The sequence below is a fragment of the Orcinus orca genome, chromosome 3 (assembly GCF_937001465.1).
Source record: "Orcinus orca chromosome 3, mOrcOrc1.1, whole genome shotgun sequence".
Classification (NCBI taxonomy): Eukaryota; Metazoa; Chordata; class Mammalia; order Artiodactyla; family Delphinidae; genus Orcinus; species Orcinus orca.
The window spans coordinates 25,986,506-26,011,422 of record NC_064561.1 but is presented as its reverse complement, the minus strand read 5'-3'; the positions used below and the strand labels follow the sequence as shown (position 1 = coordinate 26,011,422).

Sequence of the window (24,917 nt, the reverse complement as noted above, 5' to 3'; positions counted from 1 at the left end):
TTCTAGGGGAGTTGGCAGAAAAGAATGTCCCAAGAAGGGAGTGAACAGTACAAACTGTCAAGGCAAGGATGCAAAATGCCCATGGGACCTCTGATCACGCACAACAGCAAAGGCCACTGTGCTGACACGTCATGTCAATGGCACTGAGTGAGGAGGCAGCTGCTGGTGATGCAGTGCCTCATGGCATTTGGAGGCTAAAAACAGCTCTGTAAGGTGACAGCATGTGGTAGAGGCTCCATGGGGGAGAAACAGGGCTTATATTCACTGTAGCATCTTGTACTAGCATGGATTCAGAGAAGCTCTGAGTTCTAATTCCACCTCTGTTAGTTGTGTGACCTTAGACACATCAGTTCACTTCTCTGGGTATCAGTTTCCTTAACTATTTCATGGGAAGAAGAACAGTTCTCATGAAGGGTATTGAGAAAAATGGTATGTTATGTCAGTGAGGGATGCTTTTGGCTTCAAGTGATAGCAGAACTGATTTACAGTGGATCAAGCAGTAAAGACTTTTAATTAGCTCACATAACAAGAAGTTTGGAGGTGAGTTTCCAAAGCTAGCACAAGAGCTCAACAATGTCATCAAGGAGCCCAGACTTTTCTCTCTTGGTAATCCACCATCCTTAGAGTGTTGGTTGTATTTCTTGCTTTCTGGAACAGTCATTTCAATGACTGGATCTCTGGTGGAACCATATTGACCCTTCCTTATAGAAGCCCAGTATTAGGGAGATACTCTTGTTCCGCCTGACTAGTAGGAAGGCCGCCCCTATATCCTTTTGTACCACTCTTTGCATGGATGAGGGAGCTTCTCTGTGAAGGAGTACCCTGGTCATGCTCAGAACCACTTCTAACACCATTGCCTTAGTCTGTTCGGGCTGCACAGACTGAGTGGCTTAAACAACAGACATTTATTTCTTGCAGTTCTAGAGGCTGGGAAGTCCAAGATCAAGGTGTTGGCAGTTTCAATTCTTGGTGAGGGCTCTCTTCCTGGCTTGCAGATGGCTACCTTCTTGCTGTGCCCTCACATGGCAGAGAAAGAGCTCTGGTGTCTCTCTTCTTATAAGGGCACTAATCCCATCACAGGGGTTCCACTCCCATGGCCTCATTTAAACCTAATTGCTTCACAAAGGCTTCACCTCTGAATGCCATCTCATTAGAGACTCAACATACAGATTTTGGGGGGACACACACATTCAGTCCATGAGACTAATCTACTCTGTCTTCATTATATCCTGGGACCATGCACGGTGACTTTTGCAGCTTTGTCAAAAGCTATAGATTCCTGGACTTTCTTAGATGATCTTTCTCTGCAGAAAATGCATTCCTCCCTATCGAATCTGCAGGCAGAAGATTTGCACTTTTAAACCAGTTGTCCCAAGTGTTAACTTATTTCGTTGTGTGCTTGTTGAATGCTGGTCTCATCTGCTAACCTGTAAGCCCAAAGCAGAGACCATGTCTGCTTTGTCCACTGTTCTATTCCAGAGCCTAGCACAGTGCCTGGCATATAGTTGGTGTTTGGTAGATATCTGCTGAGTGAGTGAATCAGAGTCTGCCACAGCCTGAGCTCTTGGTAGTATTTCTGCATGTATTTGTGGCTGTCACAGAATCTATGTTTCCTGAGTCCCAGTGACTTGTTTGCACAAGTCCTCCCCCTGACCAATAAGGACACTTATTTTAGAAGCCACTCCATAATCTCATGGTGGGTGGTGACAGATTCTATAGCAGATGCTGTTGACACTTGTTTTACAGCCACCTGGCTATCTGAGTTCACCTGCAGCTGAGGTCGACAGTATCCAGCACACTGACAGATTTCCACCTCCAGCTACCTGGGGGCTCTCTCTGGGGGGTGTTGATGCCTCTAGGGGAAAACCTCAACCATTTGGGGATGAGAGCAGATGGGTAAATGCTCCAGCCTCCCCGTCCTCCAATGGACCTCGTCTGAGGATGTTGCACATGGATTCTGAAGAGTACCCAGCAGGACTTAGTTCCATTTGTCTGAAGGCATAACTCACCCATCACTGCCTCTCCTCCCTTTCTTGTCCATCGCTCTGTGCAATTTTCTGAATATCTGTCTCGCTCCCCAGACCCTCTGACGTTGCTCTTCAGTGTGTCCTAGCACCTTACACATCATCTTTCATGATCAGAGTAGGTTCTCAAGAACTATTTATTGAATGAGGAAATCTTTGTAAAGTGTGAAGTATCAGACACAAGCATGATGGAATCGAGCCAAAGATAAAGCAGCTCCCCAATGACTTAGGAATAGCGTCAGATCAGTTCATGTGAACTTCTTTGAGGTCAAATGTCTTGAAGACGCCATCCCTTGAGTACTTCCTGTGCCCCCTCTCTGTCATTTGGCCCTTGGCTTCTGCTACCTTGGACTGTTCAGAATTTGCAGTGACAACCAGCAGGGGCTTCCCACAGCTGTCCCCTGTCCTCCTGCATGGCATTGATGGGGTGTACCATTGAGGAATTGGGTTCAGTGTACATTTTAGAATCATGGCAATCATTTACAGTCACGTAACGGACACAGGGCTGTTTAAGTGAACATGTCCACTGAGGAAGGTGGGGTCATGAGTCATCACAGCAGGAACATCAACTGGGAATCAGAAAACCTGATTCACTGGTCCTAGGACCTGGGCAAGTTATTTAATAAGAATAATACAGCAATATCCACAACAGCCACTAGCATCTATTGAGCACTGACTGTGTGCCAGGCACTGCGTTTGGCACTGGCACGTGTTATCTAGCTGAACTCTCACAGCAACCCTGTGAAACAGATACTGTTCATATTCTCATTTTGCAGAAAAGAACCCCAACAAGGTTCAGAGAAACGAAGAGGCATCCTGCAGTCCTGCAGCTCGTGAGTGGCAGCGCCAGCTTTTCCCTCCGGATTTGCCCATCTTGGATTTCTTAATCACGGCCGTATCCCTCTGGGGGCCTCTGTTTCCTCTTCCGTAAAGGGGAGGATGGCGCTAGTCACTTAGGAGTTCCAGGCCCCTGTGATTTTGCAGCAGAATCTCTATCTTAGAAGACAGTAGCAAGTTGGTTAGGCACTGAACTTTAAAGTGAAATCAACCCACTTCTGAAACATTAAAAAGAAAGAAAGAAAGAAAAGAAAACAGACAGGAGAATGTTGCAGCATTGGCCACTACAACAAGAATAACAGTTAAAATGAAAACTGCAGTGAGATATCATCTCACATCCATCAGGATGGAGACTATAAAAAACAAACAGATAAATAAACAAACAAAACCTGGAAAACAATTGTTAATGAGGATGTGGAGAAATTGGGACACTGGAGCATTGCTGGGGAATTAAAATGATATAACTGCTGTGGAAAATAGTATGGCAATTCCTCAAAAATTTAAAAACAGAATTACCATAGGATCCAGCAATCACACTTCTCAGTATGCATCCAAAAAAACTAACAAAGAGATATTAGCACCCTCATGTTCACTGAAGCGCTATTCACAAAAGCCGTGATATGGAAGTAACCTCAATGTCCATCAATAGATGAATATATAAAGAAAATGTAGTATAGGGACTTCCCTGGCGGTCCAGTGGTTCAGACTCTGCTTCCACTGCAGGGGCACGGGTTCAATCCCTGGTCAGGCAACTAAGATCCTGCATGCCGTGTGGCCAAAAAAGAAAAAAGAATGTAGTATATACATAAAACGGAATATTATTTTGCATTTAAAAAGATGGAAATTCTGACACATGCTACAACATGGTTGAACCTTGAGGACATGATGCTAAGCGAAATAGACCAGTCACAAACAGACAAATACTGTATGATTCCACTTATATGAAGTACCTAAAGTAGTCAAATTCATAGAAACAGAAAGTAGACTGGTGGTTGCCAGCGGCTGGGCGTGGGAGAGGAATGATTGCTTAATGGGTACAGAATTTCAGTTTTGCAAGATAAAAACATGAGACTGATTACACAACAATGTGAATACACTTCGAACTACTGAGCTGTATGTACACTTAAAAATGGTTAAGATGGTAAATTTTATGTTACGGGTATTTTATCACAATTTAAAAAAAGAATTAAAAAGAAAAAAAGAAATGACAGTAAGGGCTATGACTTCAGAGAGGGTACTACTGCCTGTCCAGAGAGCCACGAACCCGGCACATCAGGAGCTTGACTGCAGGGGAAAGTGGGTCTTGTCTTGGAAGCTCTCCGTGGGAGCCCTTGGTTGGGTCAGTGGCCCAATCAGCTGTGACAGCTGAGCAGGGGAGCATTCAAGGGCCAAGGCCACGCTCATGCCTTACATGAGCCCTGTGACATCTGCACTGCCCGTATCATTTCAGGAACTCGAAGACTCCAAGTGGGGAGCCCTGACAGCTGGGTTGGGGGGTGGCCGGAAGGGGAAGACGTTCTTCACATGGCCCTCAATCAGCAGCCGATGGCATTTGGCCTGACGCATGCCTTTGTGGCATTGCTCTGGAATGCATTTAAGGGGAAAGGACCCTCTGTGACAAAATAGTTCTTTGTTGTTTTGGAAGGGGGGGTGGTTTGATTTGTTTTTAACTCTAAAGTTCAGACATATCCAATTCAACTCTGTCATATCCCTGAATCCTGGGGGAGGTGGGGAAATGAGGTGGTGACATGCTCAATTTTTTTTTTCTGCAAGAAAAAAATGAAGGTTTAACCACTTGCTGAGAAAATGATAAATACATGCATAAATAAATACATGCTATGCAGTATTCCTGACCAACAGTGATGGACTTTGCCACGCTCAAATGTTTGGTGTCACCAGCTCAACAATGATGGAGGCCAGCAACAGAAATTCCAGTGGAGGAGCATGAAAATTCTATGCCTTTTCTTCACATTAAATTTAGACCTTGAAGATAAAAGGATGGAGAGAAGCAACTGCACAGGGCAGCTAACAAAGGGAGTGTCTCAATTAAGATCCTGTCTGGGGGGGAGGGAAAGAACCCAACTCCACTGGCTGAAGAAACAAAAACAAATTTATGGGCTCATATATCTGAGATGCTCAGGATAGTTTGACTTCAGGCACAGCTGGATCCAGGTGTTCACACAAAGTATTTCTACATCTGTCTCTTTCCATCTTTTAGCCCTGGTTTTCCTTTGTGTCTGCTTCATTCTTGGGCAATCTGTCTGTGTGTGGTGCTCCAGCAGATCCAGGCTCAAATCTTACCAGAAAGAGAGCTTCTCCTCCCTAATACTTCCTGCAAAAGCCCCCTGGTTGCCTGTTTTGGGTCTGGCCTGGGTTATGTGCCCATCCTTGACCCACTCACTGTGGCCAGGATAACGGAATATGCTGAATGGCTATACTAGGACCATGAACCCACACTTAGAGTCAGAGAGCAGGGGAGCCTTCCTACACCACAGGGCTGATAGTAAAGGTACAGCAGCTCCCCACAGGGCGTCTGGGCCTGGTGCCAGAGGAAGGAGAAGGGGATGTGGGGCAGGCAAACACAATCGTTCACCACATGGGGCACGTGAAGAAAAGCAGAAGCCAGGTCCCATCCAGGATTCTTTTGATTTCCTTGGTCCATCGTCATTGCACACTGCTGGGGGCTATTGATGGAATGGCCGCTCTTCTCTCTTCTCTTCTGCAAGGCTTGTAGTTGCATCTTTTTAAAAAATATTTACCATCCTTTAATCTTTTCCTGGCTTTGCTGAGATATAACTGACATATAACATTGTGTAAGTTTGAGGTATACAACGTAATGATAGGGTATGTGTATATATGGTGAAGTGATGATCACAATAAGGTTAGTTAACACATCCATCACTGCATATAGGCACAATTTGTGTGTGTGGGTGTGTGTGTGGTGAGAACTTTTAAAATCTAGTCTCTTAGCAACTTTCAAATATACAATATAATAGTATTTTAACTATAGTCACCATGCTGTATGTAAGATCCCTAGAACTTATTCATCTTATAACCGGAAATCTGTACCCTTTAACCACCTTCACCCATTCCACGTCCTTGAACCCCATCGCTTTGACCCTGTTCTCTGTTTCTATGAGTTTGGTTTTCTTAGATTGCATAATAAGTGATATCATACAGTATTTGTCTTTCTCTGGCTTCTTACTTATTTCTCTTAGCATAATGCCCTCAAGGTTCATCCATGTTGTTTCAAAAGGCAGGATTGCCTTCTATTTTTAAAGCTGAATAATATTAATATTATTATAATGTTAATAATAATACAATACATATACACACACATATGTGTGTGTGTGTGTGTGTGTATATATATATATATATAACATTTTATTTATCTATTCATCTGTTGATGGACACATAGGTTGTTTCCAGTTCTTGGCTATTATAAATAATGCTGCTCTGAATATGGGCGTACAGATATTTCTTTGAGATAGTGTTTCATTTCTTTTGGATATATACCCAGAAGTGGGATTGCTGGATCACATGGTAGCTCTATTTTTAATATTTTTGAGGAACCTCCATGCTGTTCTCCATAGTGGCTGCACCAATTTACATTCCCATCAACAGTGTAGGAGGGTCCCCATTTCTCCACACCCTCTCCAGCATTTGTCATCTCTTGTCTTTTTGATGATAGCCATTCTAACAGGTGTGAGGTGATATCTCATTGTGGTTTTGATTTGCATTTCTCTGGTGACCAGTGTTGAGCATCTTTTCATGTGCCTGTTGGCCATTTGAATGTCTTCTTTGGGAAAATATCTGTTCAGGTCCTTGGTCCATTTTTAAATTGGGTTATTTGTTTTTATTTTTGGTATCGAATTGCATGATTTCCTTGCATAGTTTGGCTATTAACCCCTTATCAGATATGTGGTTTGCAAATATTTCCTCCAATTCTATTGGCTGCCTTTTCATTTTGTTGGTTGCAGCCACGTCTTGATTTGGGGCAATCAGGAGCCTTGTGGTCAGGATGCCAGTAATGGTGTTTTGGGGCAAAGGCAGTTCTGCTTTGCGTTTTGCTGTGTACAAACAACTACAAACATTTATTTTCTTGCTCACGGACCTGGGGTTGACTGTGTCCTGGTTGGGACTGGTCGGGCTTGTCTCTGAGCCACAGGTTAGGTCCAAGTCTCTTTGGACTGGTGGCTACTTGGGTCCTACCTTTCTCATGGAGGATCATGAAAGCGTCAAGGACATACAAAACTGTGTGAACCTGGAAGAGTTCGCATCACGTCTGCTAACATTCCTTTGGCCAAAGCAAAGCAAACCAAGCCCAGTGTCGGTGCAGTGGGAGTGCATCCTCTGCATTCCCTGCTCTGCAAGGCCATGTGGCAGAGGGAAGAGAGAAGAAATGGGAACAGCCGTCCAATCCACCATGTGTTTTCTTTGTGAGACCTCATCCGTATCAGGTTTCTCATACAGAAACAGCTTCATGATTCATCCAGTCTTTCAGATAAGGGAGATGCTTTTTGCAAGAACTTGAGTTTCTTCCTTGAGATCAAAATCAAGGTTCAGGTATGTACCCTGAACCCACTCAAGTATTGTTCCACAGAGTGTGTAAGAGGATGGTCTCCATATTACCTGTCTGGACTCCCCTGCTGAACAAGGGAGTCATCAGGTCATCAGGACAAGGGTCCAGCTGAGCGCAGGGCCAGGAGAGACCCGACCAGATGGCTGCAGGGCCTGGGGCCGAAAGTGAACTGGAAGACCCACCCTGACAACCAGGCAGCCAGTCTGGCTAAGGTGCCTATCTAGAGCGCTAAGCAGAATGAAATCAAATCAAGGCAAATGGACGGAGCTCAGGGGACCAAGCCAAAGCAACAGGGTGCTGGACAGATTGCAGGGTGAGAGCTCAAGAAAGTTCTCGAACAATAGGAATTCTCAGCCTGGGAGGGAAGGAAGTATTAAGATCTGGAACATGAGTTACTCCTTCACTGCTTTTCACTCCAAGGAGGAAACAGTAGCTGGACAGTCAATTTTCCTTCTCATTCCTGCTTTGGTAGATTCTTAAAACTGCTTAAGGATATCAATATGGGTAATTATTTGCATGTCTTCCCAGTGCTGGTGTGAAGAGCTCATAATAGAAACACTTGCAAAGAAACATAGTGTGAGAGTTACTTTTCCTTTTAGCTCCTGGAGTAAGCTGAGTATTTTACAAGATGAATGGCTGCTACTGAAATCATCTTCCCAGCTGCTCTGATACTTTTTCTTATAATTAACTTTCCTAGTGCAGAAGTTGGTTAGTTACATTTGAGTAACTGGAGGCCCAGCGTATCAACTGAAACTGCAGAAAAAAGACACGCAGTTACTGTAAACGGGTATTTCTCTTGTGACAGAGCTGTTCTGCTTAGTTCTCTTACATAGCAAGGGTCTGGGGGGCAGGGAGCAGGGGGCAGCAGCAGAGCAGCTGGAGGGAGGACGCGGGGTAGGGGGGCGGGCTCTGGGAGGGCAGAGAGCGAGTTTCTCCTATAGCGAATGCAGGGCTTTCTGCACAACCAAGCGTCCACAGAGGGAAAGGATCACATTTCTGGATCCGGTGTGAGTGAAGAAGCAGAAAGCCTTTACTTTCCTGTACAATTGGAGGTTGATATTGGTACCAGATGGGAGATAACCAATTTATTATTATCATTTAATAATAATAATACCAAGATCTATGAGGAACTCACTGTGCCCGACGCAGTGAATGCTTTAATTTATTCAAAGTAACCCAGTATAATAGGTATTATTATTCTTCCCATTTTACAGATGAGAAAACCATGGATGAGGCAGTGAAATAAGCTGCTCAGGGTTACTCATCCGGTAAGTGGTAGAGCAGGAACCCAAATCCAGCTTGCACTGAAGCCCATGGTGATTTGTCCAGTATAAGCTCCTAGCATGACATGGTTGTAAAAGCCACAGGTTGGGCTTAGCCAGAGATCCTAGACACCCAGTATAACAACACAGGGCTCCCCTACACAGATTAGCTCCCCAGAGTGCTGAGTGCTGGGGAGGGCAGGCTGTCCAGAAAAGGCCCAGGGATCCGGCCTTTGAAGGATCAGGGGAAGGGGCTGGGCTTTCTAAGCAGGAAAGGAGAAGGACCATGAAATACACATGGTGGTTGCCCTTCCAACATCCATGTACCCTTCTCCCACTATGTAACAGCAGCGAGGGGGTTGGCAGATTGACCCACAGCTTGGATGGGCCCTGGTTGATCCATAGCGAAGCCAATCAGGAAAGTCCCATCCCTTTGCCTCTGTGACTGCTTCAGAGATGGGCCGATCGAAGACATTTCAGGCCAATGAGATGGAAGGTGGAAGGATTTAGTAGGGGTGTCTAGGAAACTTTAGTGGGGTGTCTAGGAAACTTCTGAACTTTAATGAGGGGGTTCAGGAAGGGTCCTTCTCTCTGTCCACCCCCCCCCCGACAGTAGGCAGAAAGCAGGTAGTCTTGCTGGTTATTGGCAGCCGTCCTGTGACCACAAGGGCAGCCAGCCTTGGGAGATGGCTGGGCCGCTAGATCAATTGCCCTTCCATGCAGCAAGCCCACCTTAATTTGCGACTGTCTTTCAGATAAGTCTATAAATCTCCTTATTGTTTCATCCCTTTTGAGCTGGGTTTTCTTTTTCTTGAAGCTAACAACCTTCTAACTGGCAGAACCTGGTCTATAAAAGGAAGATTAACTTTATTTCCTTATCTCCAGGAAAGCAGAATTAGAACTTGGGGGAACTAGATATCTTCCTTGAGGTAAGGAGCTGCCTTGTCATGAGTGCTCCAACATTTGAAACATCCAAGCTATAGCTGGGGAATAGCAAGGAGATTTCTAAGGGGGAAGAGAGACACTGCTGCTGGCATGCCCCCCACCACCAGGGTCGGGACTCTCAGACCACTTAAAAGTGGGAGCAGGATTCTGAGGCAGGGGATTGATGCTAAATGTCCCTTCCTGCTGCTGGATAGCTTCTCAAAAGAAAACCAGGGCATCTATTTAGTTTTTCTTGTACTGTCATGGCCTCAAAAGAGGCCAAGATTGTTGAAATCATTCTTCCCATAACTCTCACATTTTAAGAAGGCAGGTCAAATTGGTGCTAATTTAATGTATATTATAGCTGACACATCGGCTTTAAGTCAAGTTGGTGGTGCAGTTGCATTGTACTTTATAGCAAGACGGGACCTTTCATATAATTAATGTGACTGATGAAGCAATGCCCATTTACCAGGCAGGCCACGTAAATTCTTAACACAGTAAAATATTATCAAGTTTTATGGTTGTGATATCTTTGCTCTCCTGACGTACTCAGAGTCATATTTATGATTTAATTATTGTGAAGTTCAGGGTTAGGAATGCTTCCTAACCTTGCCATGGCAATATTGTCCTTGCAGGGGAGAGAGAAGCCCAACTGCGTTAGTTGTTCTTCTGATTCATAAACATGTCGCCTGTTCTAGGTTCCTTTCACAATCCCTTCTGGATCTGTCCTTTATGAATTTATTTCAACATTTAGAAAGCATTGACTGTCTCCCGTGTATACTGCCTGCTCGCTATGACAAGCTGTGCTGTCTACTACTTATCCTAAACTTGAATTTCCTGAGCTGCTAGCATCTTCAGCACCCTCCCCTTGGACTAGTCTCATAGGTTATGGCAAGCACAGCGCTTGGTCACTGTCAGCAGTGGCCTTCTTCCCTTCCCACCTCATGTCATCTTAACTTAGTTTCGTGTAAATGGCTCATTTACTCTGCCCCGCTGAGTCTCAAGGCGGATGGACGGTGCCAGTGGATTTTGCTAAATGAAGATGGAATTGAGCCGAGACCATGGAATATATTTGTGCTACTTTGGCAGCATTTTACATGGTGAAATGAAGGGAGAACTTGACTCCTGGCTGCCTTGCCCAGTATGTGACTCTAGGCAGGAAGATGAGTGAAAGAAAGGCCATATTGCAGGAAATATTTTCCTTGTTGTTACTGAGTCAAGAAGGACGCAGCGTAGGCAGTGGGGCTGCTTATTTGAGTCAGTAGAAGCAGATTTTTAGCTCCTAAATCAAATGACTAGTCCTCAAATGTCAGGCTCTTATGCTTATTTTGTGACCTGGAAGATGAGGACGGGCCAGGGAGAACCAGGGCATGTTCTCAAGAGTCTGGGATAAGAAGCACCATTTTCTTGAATGATCTCTGCTTCATGTAGAATTAGTCCATTGAATTAGAAGCCTCCTGAATCTGCTGTTAGCTACCCTGAAGCAGGCATGTTTTTGGTTTTTTTTTGCGGTACGCGGGCCTCTCACTGTTGCAGCCTCTCCTGTTGCGGAGCACAGGCTCCGGACGCGCAGGCTCAGCGGCCATGGCTCACGGGCCCAGCTGCTCCGCGGCATGTGGGATCTTTCCGGACCGGGGCACGAACCCACGTCCCCTGCATCGGCAGGTGGACTCTCAACCACTGCGCCACCAGGGAAGCCCGAAGCGGGCGTGTTTGCCCCTATCTTAGTTCAAAGCTGCAGATGGATTTGCCCAGTACCAACAGGTGACCATAAAAACTGCTTAAGGTTTGCTTGTGGGCCACCAGCTCCATAACTCTGCATGCTCAGCTCTGCACTGAACCACCCATTCCTATTATGCATCTTAGGAAAAGGAGACTTTTAACCACTTGAATGCTTGTTCCTGGCCAGGGCACTTGGTAGCAGAGAATCAGAGGAATTAAGGACTTGAGCAGCAGGCCTCAGTTCCAGCTTTTGCTCTCCAGCCGAGAGGAGCCACTGCGCGTTTTTGTACATACTCCTCTTTCTCTCTGACTGTTTGAAAAGGTGGTCCTCGTTAAGGCCAGAGTCTGGCCATGCGTTCCTCTCTCTCGTGCTCCTAGCCACCTTGCAGGGTCTGTGTCATCCCTTTTACTGAATGGATGAGGGAACTCATGCCCCAAGGAGGAAGGTCCCTTACCTGGAGTTGTTTTGAGATGACAGAAGTGGGATTCCTACCCAACGCTGAAGTGCTACAGAACTGTCTATTGATTGGCTTACGTCTAATCAGAGGAGCTCTTAAAAAAAGATTGGAAGAAGTTTGCTCTAAAGTTCCTTGCCCATGCCAGCTGGCTTGGCTTTTCATTTCATTTTCTGATGCTTCTATAAAGACCGGACACACACCCTCATCCTCTACCCATATAAGGCTCCCTCAACAGAGCAGAGAGCAGTGGGCTGCCAGGGCCCAGGGAGGTGAATGGGGGGGGGTCACTGAACCTCATTTAGTGAAGGGCCTTGGAGGTGAGACTGAAGAGAATGTGGTGGTCTATATTGTCTCAGGAAGCATTGAATTTAATTCTATGACTTCTGCAGGTGTGAAAATAATCTTCATGTCCTTCCTTTTTCTGCCTCTCTTTCTTCCTCTAAACTTTCTTGTGTATATTGGCCTATTTTATTGATACTTTATCACAATTTCCCCATGGTTTTAATGATCATTTTTTTATTTCTTCTCTTGTAAATGATCAGTTTGTGTTTTCCAGCAACAATTCTAAGCCTGGATCAGTAACAAAGAAAGGTGTCTCTGTTTTAAAGACTGCCCTCACTTTATGTCTCTGGCCTCCTGATTGCCCAGAAACTAGGCATTCTGGGAAATATTCTCCTCACAGGATCTTCTTCCCATCTCATCTACTGGCATTGCTGGGTTTTCTCTCCTCATACCTGTTTCATTAGCACCAAATTTCCCTGTTCCTTGGCTCATAATGGTGCACCAGGGAGCCCCCTCACCACTAAATGAGATTCTACCCATGCTTGAAAGCCCATCTCTAATGCTGCTGCCTCTGTGAGGCCCACCCAGAGTTACCCCCAACTAGACATAGCCTCTCCCTTCCTCACAGCCATCAGCACTGCTATTCTATCTATAATCATTGCTTTTTTTTTCTTTAAAACAGATCCTTTCCCTATTTCCATATTTTCCTAGTTGTAAAAGTAATTCATACCCATCATAGGAAAAAGGGACATGAAGAAAGCCACAAGGAAGAAAATAAGAATTAAGTGAGGTAACAATAAGCTCTAACATTTGGGAAAGTTGATACGTAGGCTCCCTTCTAAGCTCTTTATGTGTATTAATCCAGCTCATTCTCACAACCTCTCCTCAAGGGTGACATTATTACCATCCTGATTTTACATGTGAGGAATGACATTTGAGGTGGTCATAGAGTGTCTCAGATGTCAGCTGGGACCTGTATGACAAGCTCGTGTTGAACTTGCTGACCCAGTTCTGTGGCCATGTGAGCTGGGGAGTTCTGGGCTGAGTCACTGGGCTTCTCCTGCCCTGGGACTCTTGCGTCCCTGAGTCCTGAATGGGCATCTGCTCCTCCCTATTGGATGCTGGCTGTCAGGAGAGTCTGACTTTCACGTGCCACCTCTGTGCTTCTCTTTCCTTCCAGTTCCTCATATGTGACCTCTCCTTGGGTCAGACAGAGGCTGCCACACTTCAGGAGAAGCTGGGTTTTAATTGTGAGAATAAAAAGTGGAAGAAATAATACCCCAAAGCTTTTAAGTTTAATTCAGTCCCATTTGTTTATTTTTTTCTTTTATTTCCTTTACTTTAAGAGATGGATCCAAAAAAATATTGCTGCTATTTATGTCAAAGAGTGTTCCGCCTGTGTTTTCCTGTAGGCGTTTCATAGTTATCTGTTCTTACATTTAGGTCTTTAATCCATTTTGAGTTTATTTTTGTGTATGCTGTTAGAGAATGTTCTACTTTCACTCTTTTACATGTAGCTGTCCAATTTTCCCAGCACCACTTATTGAAGAGACTGTCTTTTCTCCATTGTATATTCTTGACTCTTTTGTCATAGATTAATTGACCGTAAGTATGTGGGTTTATTTCTGGGCTTTTTGTTTCACTGATCTGTTTTTTTGTGCCATTACCATACTGTTTTTTTATTTTTATTTTTTTATTTTTTTGTGGTACGCGGGCCTCTCACTGTTGCGGCCCCTCCCGTTGCGGAGCACAGGCTCTGGACGCTCAGGCTCAGCGGCCATGGCTCATGGCCCCAGCTGCTCCACACCATGTGGGATCCTCCCGGACCGGGACACGAACCTGTGTCTCCTGCATGGGCAGGCGGACTCTCAACCACAGCGCCACCAGGGAGGCATACTGTTTTGATGACTGTAGCTTTGTAGTATAGTCCGAAGTCAGGGAGCATGATTCTTCCACCTCTGTTCTTCTTTCTCAAGATTGTTTTGACTACTCAGGACCTTTTATGTTTCCAAACAAATTTTAAAATTATTTGCTTTCCACATGCCAAACCCTGTTCTGGGAGCCACATGTCTATGAATCCATTGACACCTCACACGATAACTGCCACTAGGACCTCCAGGTTACAGAGGAAGGGATTCAGCACAGACACGTTAAGAAACCAGACTGAGTTACATAGCTAGAATGTGGTGAGATTCAAGCTCGGGTGGCCTGCTTCCTGAACCCAATTTTAACTACTTGCTCTCCAGCCTGAATCCATGTCCAGTGGTGAGACAACCAAAATGGGCCTTTGTGAATCAAGAGTGGGGGCCTGAGGGGAACAGGCACAATTTCTCTGTAACATAGGATTAGAATGAAGATCAAGGAAAAGCCTCAGGGCCTCTCTCCACCCTAGACCATAGGAGGGTCCTTGGGCTGGAGGGCAGGCGTGGGAAAGAGTGATGTGGGGTGAGCATGACACAGAGAGACCTGGATGGGGTCCAAGATTGAATAGACTCTTAAGATGAACTACTTTTTTTGTTTTTTACTTAGTCTTATTTTAAAAGAAAACTTCAGAGGCTTGAAGAACTAGTTATATTTTTCTATGGAGAAAATAAATATCAATTTAAATAAAATAATAAAAACAAAGAACTTTCATTTTTGCATTCCACCTGTGGGATCTGTCTCTCATTTTGTAGATACAGTTGTAATTGAACCTCTCAATGGCACAGATGAGAAAACTGAGGCCTGGTGACATGCTCGAGGCCACCCAGCCAGCCAGTGACTGAGCTTGGAATCCAGCCCAGTTTGTCTGAATTATTCATGCATGTGGGTGACTCTCTATCCATCCATTCATGTGGACCCACAAAAATGTTTGGAGTGTGAGCCCAGCTCCAGGTGTTGTGGCAGATGCAGAGAATACAATGGAGTGCCTGTTCTGGGGGACTTGGATCTAGTGGGGAGACAGTGTTCTAACAAGCCATCTTGGTGTTGAGCTGTGTGACAGGGCTGTGATAGAAGCAGGTGCAAAGGATCATGGGAGACAGGAGCTCAGGGTCTGGGACTGTGCAACTGGATCCCGGTGCCACCCCTTATCCAGGGCTAAGGATAATTAAATGACAGCAATTAAATGACACTCAGACACCAAATTTCCTCCCCCTAAACTTCATCACGTGGCATAGTATAGTGGTTAAGAAAGGACACCACCTCTAGTATCCCTCATTCTTGAGTTCAAATCCCAGGTGTGCGAAGCACTGGCTCTGTGACATAGGCGTGTTCTGTCACCTCTCAGTTCCTTCTGTAAACGAGTTTGGCAGGACCCACTTGGATCTTAGGGATGTGGGAAGAAATGAAGTCATACACCTACAGCACTGAACAGTGCCTGGCCCATAATATACTCAAGAAATGAGAGCTATGATATATTATTCTAGATGGGTTGTTGCCTGCATGTCTGCCGTATCCCTTCCCCACACCAAATCATAGGCAAGTGTTTCCTCTTCCCACCAATCTATCTGATAGGACAGAACCCTGGTGTGTGTGTGTGTCTTTAAAATAGCCTTCCCCCTGGCCTAGGACCCTCTGGCCAGAGTTTCGTGCATGTCCTTTGTCAAAGCACTCACTTCTCTTGTGTATGCAGATGAGAAGTTGATCCTTAAACACAACCTGGGGTGACTCCTATGAACACAAGTCAGCCTAAAAACATGGTGGCCCGATGGTTTGGGCCTGGCAACTGGGAGTTGGGCTGAGTCTCTCTGACTTCGTTTCTGGAGGCAAATGTAACTCCAACATTACCTAAGCTGGGCAGTGAGGAAATTCTCATGTTTCCAACACTTTCAACAATGCCCCATTATGCCTGGTGACTCACGAATAGGCCTGTGTCCACGGAACAGCATGTGTCTCTCTGCGGTAAGTACAGTGCCTCGCTGTATGTTTGAACTAATTTCATAGGCTTGTCTCCTCCACGGATGTTACTTGCCCTCTTTTCTGACGATTGCTGGAGGCTTGTTGCGTCAGAGAAAGCCAGAAAAGGAAAGGGCTATGATTCTTTTCACTGGGCAACCCAGCACATTGGAGATAGTGCCTGGGAGGGAAACTTGGGTTCAAGCTGAACTAAAAGCAAAGTCTTGGGATCTTTGCAAAAAGCCACTTACCTTAGGTGGCAGGTCAAAGAAAACTGCCAGGTCACCCATCATTGTCACGGTTAATGCTGAAGCCTTTCTTTCCCTTGACAGGCAGGGGAAAGGGCAGCTGAATATTGAGACAGCTCCTTGGATGTGCCAGGGTCAGGGAGACACGGCAGATTGTGTGCAGAGACGACCGATTTGCCTCCTGTGTTGTCACGATCATCAACTTGGGCAATTTCACGGGGAACCGAGAACCCCAGGAACACAGACTCTATTTCTAACATTCCAGAGGGAGGGACATACTGCTGCCATCTACTCAGTCCCAAGGACACCCTGGCCTGTTGCTTTTACCTACTGCTTGGCACAAATGCCTTGGCTGTGGTGACCTTCAGCCCCTTTTAAGGGTCTCATGAAATGAGTGGGCCCAGGGCCGGCCTTGCTTGTGCCGTTTCAGACTCTGCACAATTGCAGGTACCAGAGTGCTTGCATGTGCCCTCTGCTGCCTGGTGAGCTCCCAGTTCCCCGCCCGTGGCCAGCAGAGACTGCAGTTTCCCCAGCAGGCCTTCCTGACTGCCTTGATCCCTGCATGAGTTTCCACCCTTTATTATAATCCTCAGAACGAGAATGAAAACTCCTTGGCAAGGTCTTTGCTTACAGCTCCATTTCCTCAGCTACACAGTGGATTTTCTGAGACCAGGGACCTCGACTGTCTCGCTCACTGTTGTGTTCTCAGCACACGTGACATTTTCTGGCAGGTACAAGGCACTCAGTAAATGTGGGCTGGGATACGAAATGAAGAAATGAATGAATGAATGTCATCCTCAGGTACTATTCTGTATATGATGAGGCATATTACGTTTCCAGGATACTGGAAACTCCTATAATGATCCATTCCAGTGTGTTACTATACTATCCAAATAGAAGGCCCCCTTTAAAAATCACACCTGTTATCATTCATCAGTACCTTCACATGAATGAGTTTACAGTATTTCAAGATACTTGACAAAATGCACTGAGCCTGCTACTGATTTGGTTTGGAAATAGGGGAGTATGCCTATGTGTGAGGCAATGGGTGAGCAAGAAAGACCTGGAGTGAGGCTGTGGGGTGTCATCTAAAAGGGCCCCTTATGGGCATGACACCTAGGAGAGTGGCGCCTTGGGGAGGGGACAGCAGGGCAGAGAATAAAGGAAGGGACCCCCTGACATCTGGCTGGTTATTGGTGGGAGGCAAAGAAACTGAATGCAGGTCCAACTCCTTTGCTTCTGGCAAGCATGTAGAATTGGGCCAAAGATGTTCTTTTTGGAAGTAATTCTTTCATCTGAGCTGAACAAGGGCCTTCGACAGGTGTGCTGGGTGTCCCCCGCTTGGGGACACTGAGCCTCAGGTTGCTCCTTTGTGAAGTGGGGACAGCAATTAGATCTCCTTCACAGGGCTCTCTGGAAGGTTAAATGAGCCGATGTGTGTGAGAATAGCGCTCAGTGACTCGTGAGGGATGGAGTGTAATTTACATGTTCACCACTCATCAACCTTCAGGGCGTTCAAGCACCACAAGCACTTGGCTGCCCGCTGATTCCGGGGAGCTGTTGGACACCCTCCTTCACACCCCCCAGTCCGATCCCGTGACCTCTGCCCAAGACTCCATTAGTGTTAGGGTCCTACAGTCTACAGGTCAAAAGCGGTTCAAGGAGAGCTGGCTTGGCTTTGACTGGCATTTGAGAGCATCGCAAAATCGCTGACATTTGTCCTGATGTGTGGGTGTCTGTACCAGTCCTGATGTTAAAGTTTTTTGACTCTCAGTCTAGTTGGAAGCATGGACTCTGCAGCCAGAGGGCTCAAGTTCAAATTCCAGCTCCGCTACTTACCAGCTTTATTAAAAATCATAGGCCTGTTGGGAGAATTAAATGTATTATGCAAAGGCACTTGAAGCCGCGCCTAGCATGTAGCCCTAAGTAAGTGTTTGCTGTTCTTGTCGTTACTTTTTTTTCCTCCCCCACTTCCACTGTGATTTCCTGTAGAGAAGAGGCCTGTTCTATTCATCTTTTGATTCCCAATGGCTATGTCAGGCTTGGCATAGGGCAGGCACTCAATAAATGTTGGACGAGTACATGGATGAATGGGTGGGTGGATGGATGGATGGGTGGGTGGATGGATGGATGGGTGGGTGGGTGGATGGATGGAAGGACGGGTAGATGAGATACTGTTTACGTCTCGTAAACTTTATGATCCAGGCCTTAAGGGTGATGAAAGAAAATGTGGAGGGTGCTGAGGGTACAGTTTGGAGAAGGGGCAGAGCACAGTGCACACTTCCCATTAAACCCCCTCTCCTGCAGAAATGCCTGAGGAGTGAGGGGAGAGGGGACCTGGCTCATCTCATCTGGGTTCCACGGCTGCCCAGCGTGGGCTCTGTGCCATGCACGTTACAACACTACCCACCTCTTACTCCTCACAGCCACCCTAGGAGGCATACTATTATTGGCTTCATTTTACAGATGAGGAAGCTGAGGTTTGGAGAAATGAAGTGACTTTCTTAAGGTCACACCCAGGACTGCTAATTCCAGGCCCTTCATCCTCAACCCTTTGGCTCCACTGTTGGGTCTGTTCCTCAGCCACGTGACTCACAGTTTTGCTACATAGCACTGGCCGAGGACTTACTCTTTGGAAACCCTTCTTTCATCTGAGGTGAACAGAGACCTTTGACAGGTGAACGTGCCAGCCCTGAGTGCTGGGTATTCTCACCTTGGGGTCTTTTACACCAGCTTCTTCTTGGGAAAATTCTATGATTTCTCCAGAGCAGTTTGGCTGAGTTCACTCCATTCACAGGCAATGATAAAGCTGGTATCTGGTAAAGCACACCCTGAATTCGGAAATGTAACTGTAGAACGTGACATTGAAAAACAGGGGAGGTACCGCAGAGTGGAGGAAACACAGTGTTTATTGAGTGCTTACAACACACCAGCACTGTGTATACTTTCTCACTAGTCTTCACGTCAACCATGTGAAGAGCGTTTTATCACCTTCCTGTTTTGGGTATTGGGTCTCTGGCCTGCTCGAGCCATATAGCTAATAAGGGCTCCTCCTGAGATTTGAACCCAGGTCTCTCAGGCTTCCAAACTCTCCCCTTTGCACTGATCTTCCCTGGGAATGTGCAGCTGGCTGTGATGACGAGTGGGGTTTCCACAGATTCATAATTGTCTGTACTCATGGTAGAGTTAGAAGTCTAATCTAAGTACGAGTAAGTTCACAATTGCTATGTTCTCCACCATCTGACAGCTAGATCATTTACCCAGTCTCAGCGAATGCTGGGTTCTCCCCGCTCCACCCTCCAGCTTTCAGAGGAAATTTCATCACTAAAAAGAAATCCCAGTGGTATATACCCCAAAGAATCAAAAGCTGGGACTCCAAAAGATACTTGCACAGCCATGTTCATAGCAGCGTTATTCTCATTAGCCAAGAGGTGGAAGTAGCCCAAGTGTCTATGAATGGACGAACGGATAAGCGACATGTGGTATAAACATACAGTGGAATATTATTCAGCCTTAAAAGGGAAGGACATTCTGATACGTGCCACAATATGGATGGACCTTGAGGACATTATGCTACGTGAAATAAGCCAGACACCAAAGGGCAAATACTGTATGATTCCACTTACATGAGGCACTTAGAGTAATCAGATTCTTAGACACAGAAAGGAGACTGGTGGCTGCCCCAGGCTGGAGGAAGAAATAGGGAGGGTTTTGTTTGGTTCTGTTTTTAATGATAAACATGGCTTGTATACACTTTATTTTTTTAATTTTTATTTTATATTGGAGTATAGTTGATTAACAATGTTATGTTAGTTTCAGGTGTACAGCAAAGTGATTTAGTTATACATACACATATATTATTTTAACAAATAATACCATCCTCATGGGTGTGAGGTGATATCTTATGATTTTGATTTGCATTTCTTTGATAATTAGTGGTGTTAATATCTTCTCATGTGCTTGTTTTCCATTTGCATATTATTGCAGAATATCTATTCAAGTTCTTTGCCCATTTTTTAATCGACTTATTTGATTTTTTTGTTGAGTTGTCAGAGTTCTTTATATATTCTGGGTATTAACTCTCATTAGATATATGATTTGCAAATATATTCTTCCATCCCTAGGTTGCCTTTTGACTCTGTTGATTATATCCTTTGATGTATAAATGTTTTTAAGTTTGATGTAGTCCTATTTATCTATTTTTGCTTTTGTTGCCTGTATTACTAAGAACTATAAGTTGTATTATCATGTTATGTATGGTACATATACATTATATATGTGAATTATGAAGTGTAATAATTAAACAATGCTGAATCTGTTACACTTTTAAACTGTAGTATTACCTCTTTAATTATCTTTGCACGTGGGCTTCCTTCTTTCCCTCCCTCCCTCCCTCCCTTCCTTCCTTCCTTCCCTCCTTCCCTCCCTCCCTCCCTTCCTTCCTTCCCTCCTTCCCTCCCTCCCTCCCTCCCCCTTCCTTCCTTCCCTCCCTCCCTCCCTCCCCCCTTCCTTCCTTCCCTCCTTCTCTCTTTCCTGACATGTTTATCAAACACCTACCATGTGCCACTCACTCTGCCAGACAACAGACATGATAACATGTGGTCTGTGCCCCAATGTACTTCTATTTTCTTTCGTTTTTACTATGTTTTATCGGTGTATACACACTCTCAGTTTTGCCTGATACTGATTTACTCTCCATTTATTTTCTATGCTGATTTTTTTTTTCAGAGCAGAATGGACCGATGGCTTCGGCTTTAATTTCCGGTGCTTTACAAAGCCTGAGCTGAAGGCTGCACCACCAGAAGCTTGGTAAGCTTGGGTGACTGGCCTTGGCTGGTGGGACGCTGGGAATTTCAAGTGGGCAGGGCCCCAGGGAGTCAAGTGAGTGTTTTCACAGTTTTCTGTGTTTTGCATTGTAGGAATTTGCCTGGCCTGCTGGATGGAGAGAGTCTGACTCGGATTCTGGGGGCTTGGAAAGACAGTCAAAAAACTCTTCCCTTCCCTGAAATAGCCACGCATTTGTTTAAAGACTTGAAACCATTCTGATGCTGGAATTTCCCTCTGTGTTTATTTTCACATCTGGGTGATGGTCTTCTGCCACTGGAGGACTTTTAGTGAATCACTTCAGAGTTTGCTTTTAATGTTTCCCAGATGAGAGGGGCTGGCACTCGTCTGTTTTCTGAGGCCTGACAGGGCAGGACTGACCGGGCTTCCCGGCTGGCTGCCTGGAGCTGTTCCTTGGGGGAAGTGGACAGGCATTTCTTGTCTTTCTGGGAAACCTGCTCCTCTGAGCTCCTGATCCCCGGGCTCTCTTTCCACATGAGGAGGGGGAAAAGGTGGAATGGAATATAAATAAAAGAGATAGACTAGTTTTAACTGGTCCAAGATGTTATGGGCTGCGCTCTCAGTAGCCACTGGCAGCCGGCACCCCTCTGTGTTCCCAGGCTCTGGTTTGCGGTGTCACGGGCTCCAAGAGACAAGGCTGGTTGGGGTCGCTTCCAGAGGGCAGCCTGGGAAGCTCAGGAAGCTGTTGGCTCAGCTCAGGAGTCATTGGCTGCCAGGTGCCTTCTGATGGACGCCTGTTCCCAGGGCCCAGCGGTGGCCAGGGTCTCTATGACCATGTGAGGTCCGTGGTTCCCGCTTACTCTTAGCCTGACAGACAGGCTCCATTGCAGTTGCATTTCTGCTCTGTGTCCCTCTATCACGCCCCCCTCCACCCCCCATACTCCATGTTCCAGCCACATCTCATACATTCTTTTGGGTGCTTTCTAGTTGTCCATACCCCAGAGCCCCCTGCACCCTGCTCTGCCCAGCTCTGAGCCCCAGGAGTCAGCCCACTAGGGGTGCATCACCCAGGCTCCCCTGCCTCGCCCTCTGGCTTCCTGCTGGTGTGGGCCTATAGGGAGCACCACAGGAGCTCTGGGGGTAGGGGCGGGGGAGACAGAGGTGGAGGGATTTATTCCCCTGGCTCCCTCCCTGTGAGGTCATCTCAGGCTGGCTGCGTGACTTGGAAGTCTCGCATCCTCTTAAGGTGGCCTTCTCTACATAGTTTTCTCTTTCTGCATCTGGGTAACTGTTGCCTTCTTTCATCCTTTTGGGTCCAGGGGTGGTACAGCACCTAGAATCCCACACTAACTTTTGTGGTTTTCCTGTATCTTGTCCACACTTTTGTCAATAGTCTGTTTGCTAAATCCTTCTTGATTTAGCTGGAACTCAGACAGAGATAGATAGATAGATGGATAGATAGATAGATAGATAGATAGACAATGTTATTTTACATATCTGTACCGCTTTTCCCATGTTTATTCCCTCTACAAGAATTCCCTTCTTCACCTTGGCTACCTGATGAACTGCTTCTTATCCTTCAAAATCCCAGTGAAACACCACCTCTGTGAAGCCTATCTTGAGTTCTCCATTAAAGTTCATGACCTCCCCCTTGGCCTTCTATCTCTCTATGTGGTATCAATCATGTCCATATACTTAACATCTCCATCCTAACCACTTGCTAATCAGACATGTCCAGACTTTCCCTCACCAAAATTTTGCAAAGTTTAATTCCTTCCAAATGTGATAAAGTGACTGTCTAAAGGGCCTGCTTCAGTGCCTGGCCCAGATTAGATGCTCAATAAATAATAGCTATTATCAGAAAACGTCATACTAAAGTGTGAATGGCTATGTGTGTTAATGCATTATCTCTTCCAGGAGCAGCTTACATTTATAAGGGACTTTTTGGCGTTAATAGAGCCTCCAATGAATCTCTAAATTAGCAGAGCGGGGTGGGGGAGTGTCAAGGGGTCTTCCTTTGGGGTTTCTCAAATTATGTTAAGTCTAAGGTCTCTCTGTCTGTAGGTTTGAGAAAACAGAGAATCACTTCAGGTCAGTCTCCAGCACGTAGAGGCTGCTTGGAAAGGGGACAAGTTGCTCAATAGTGGCCTGGGGGAAGCAGCGTCTATGGAAAAAGACAGATGTGACTGGACACATCTCTGCTCGGCTATTATGCCCTTCCAGTGCTAATGGAATGTGATTTTCTAAATTGTGGCTGGATGACTTTCTTCTCTTGTGGTTGAGTTTGTAATAACATAGACTATGACTCTAGTTTTGCCAAAGTGGAAAACAAAATGGCATCCAATGGATTTTTATGGCGGTTCTGAAACATTAAAAAAAATATTATTAAAGATGCAGCTCAATAAGCCTTTAATGTCCTGCTTTGGGGCTGAGGAGCCAAGGCACAGGCTTACAAGCTGGGTGTGGGCAGCGGAGGGATACTACACCTGGGAGTAGTTGGCACCTGGGAGGTGCCAACGCTGGTTAAGGCCCTCTGTGCAATATTGCCTAAAAATGGAGCTGCCTACGTAAATACAGATCCAGTGTATTTTGATCTTCTATGGCTTGGGGCAGAGATCAAAGCAAAGCGTCTCACTCCTCATGAAGTTTAAGAAGCCAGGGAGCCTGCTGTGTTCCAAGAAGTCCAAATACATCCTTCCCAGACTCCAGAGAGTCACAGCTCACATCTTAGGTGGTAGAGAGGCCAGGCTAAGCGAAACCACCTGTTGCAAGCTGGCCTCTTCCCTGCTCTGTGGAGAAGAGTGGGCCAATTGGACATAGTGTCATGATCAAGAGATTTGGGGACATCTTTTCTAAAAGGGTCCCACAGATGTCCATGCAGCTGGCAAACTGGCAGAATTCTTGGGAAGAACCCAAAGTGGTGTTTGCTGAGTTAGGGGTGTGGATGCTGAATGTCTTGGAGCGGTCAGGACAGAAGGTTTCTCACGGAGGTGATAACCTCAGGTGAGCAAAATGGATTGTGGGAAGCTGTCATATAGCCACTGTGAGGAGCCCGGAAGGGAGGCTTGTGAACTGGGCTGCAAAGTGGGTTTGTCCTGGTTATAATTTGCAGCCCAAACTGACCTCCTTTCTGCTTTGCACCTGGGCTCTCCAGTCCCCATATAGTCATATGGTCTTCTCTACCACCCAGCATGGCTCTAGTTATGCACACCTTCTCTAGCTCTCTGGTTGAATCTCCAACATAGTAGATGCTCAATAAATGCTTGTCAATGGGATGATGCTGAACTTTCATTGGATAGATTCTTAGTTGTCCCCCAATGCAGCTCCTTTCACCTCTTCTGCCTCAGTGGTTATTTTCTTAGATTGAACCCAGTCTCCGGAGGCCCCTGCCATTGGTCAGAGGTGAGTGACATGCTTGCTTTGCGTCTCTGGCCTCCGGATGGCGTTACTGTAGTTCGAGCTTTATGACTTGTGAGGCTCTGACTCCAGGCCTTCGCTCCACACTGCAGTGCAGAGTAGGGCAAGCTCTCTGAGCAAAGCAGTGGTTGAAATCACCCTTGTTTCAAAGAACTGCATATAAATATATTCAAGGCATTTCAAAAATTTCCAGTCAAAACATTTTGGGAAGAGCAGCCAGATTTTGTAAAGAAAAAAAAAATGGGGGCAGTTTAATGGGCGAAGATGTTCTGAGTAATTCTATGCTTGAGTGACTAGCCAAGTTAAGAGGCGGTTCGACGAGCATTTTCAGGAACTGAGGTCTCCAAGCTGACTTCTCATCGGAGTGTCTTCAGCGGGTCATGTGGAGAGGCTCTGGTCATCTCACTCAGGGGTCAGACCTGCTCAGAAAACAGTTGTCCCTCCCCTGCCCTCCCACGATGCCACCACGCCTGCAGGTTTCTTCCTCAGGAAGGTGA

The 24,917-nt window shown here is 45.9% G+C and overlaps 1 long non-coding RNA gene across 1 annotated transcript in view; it reads left to right on the top strand.

Moving 5' to 3' along the window:
- The window catches only part of LOC117202222 (uncharacterized), a 135,500-nt gene extending 112,518 nt beyond the window's left edge, over positions 1-22,982 (top strand). The window contains exons 4-5 of the long non-coding RNA XR_004484433.2: positions 20,947-21,027; positions 21,138-22,982. This is a non-coding gene — a long non-coding RNA (uncharacterized LOC117202222). The remainder of the gene's footprint in view (positions 1-20,946; positions 21,028-21,137) is intronic.
- Positions 22,983-24,917: the final 1,935 nt, after the last annotated feature.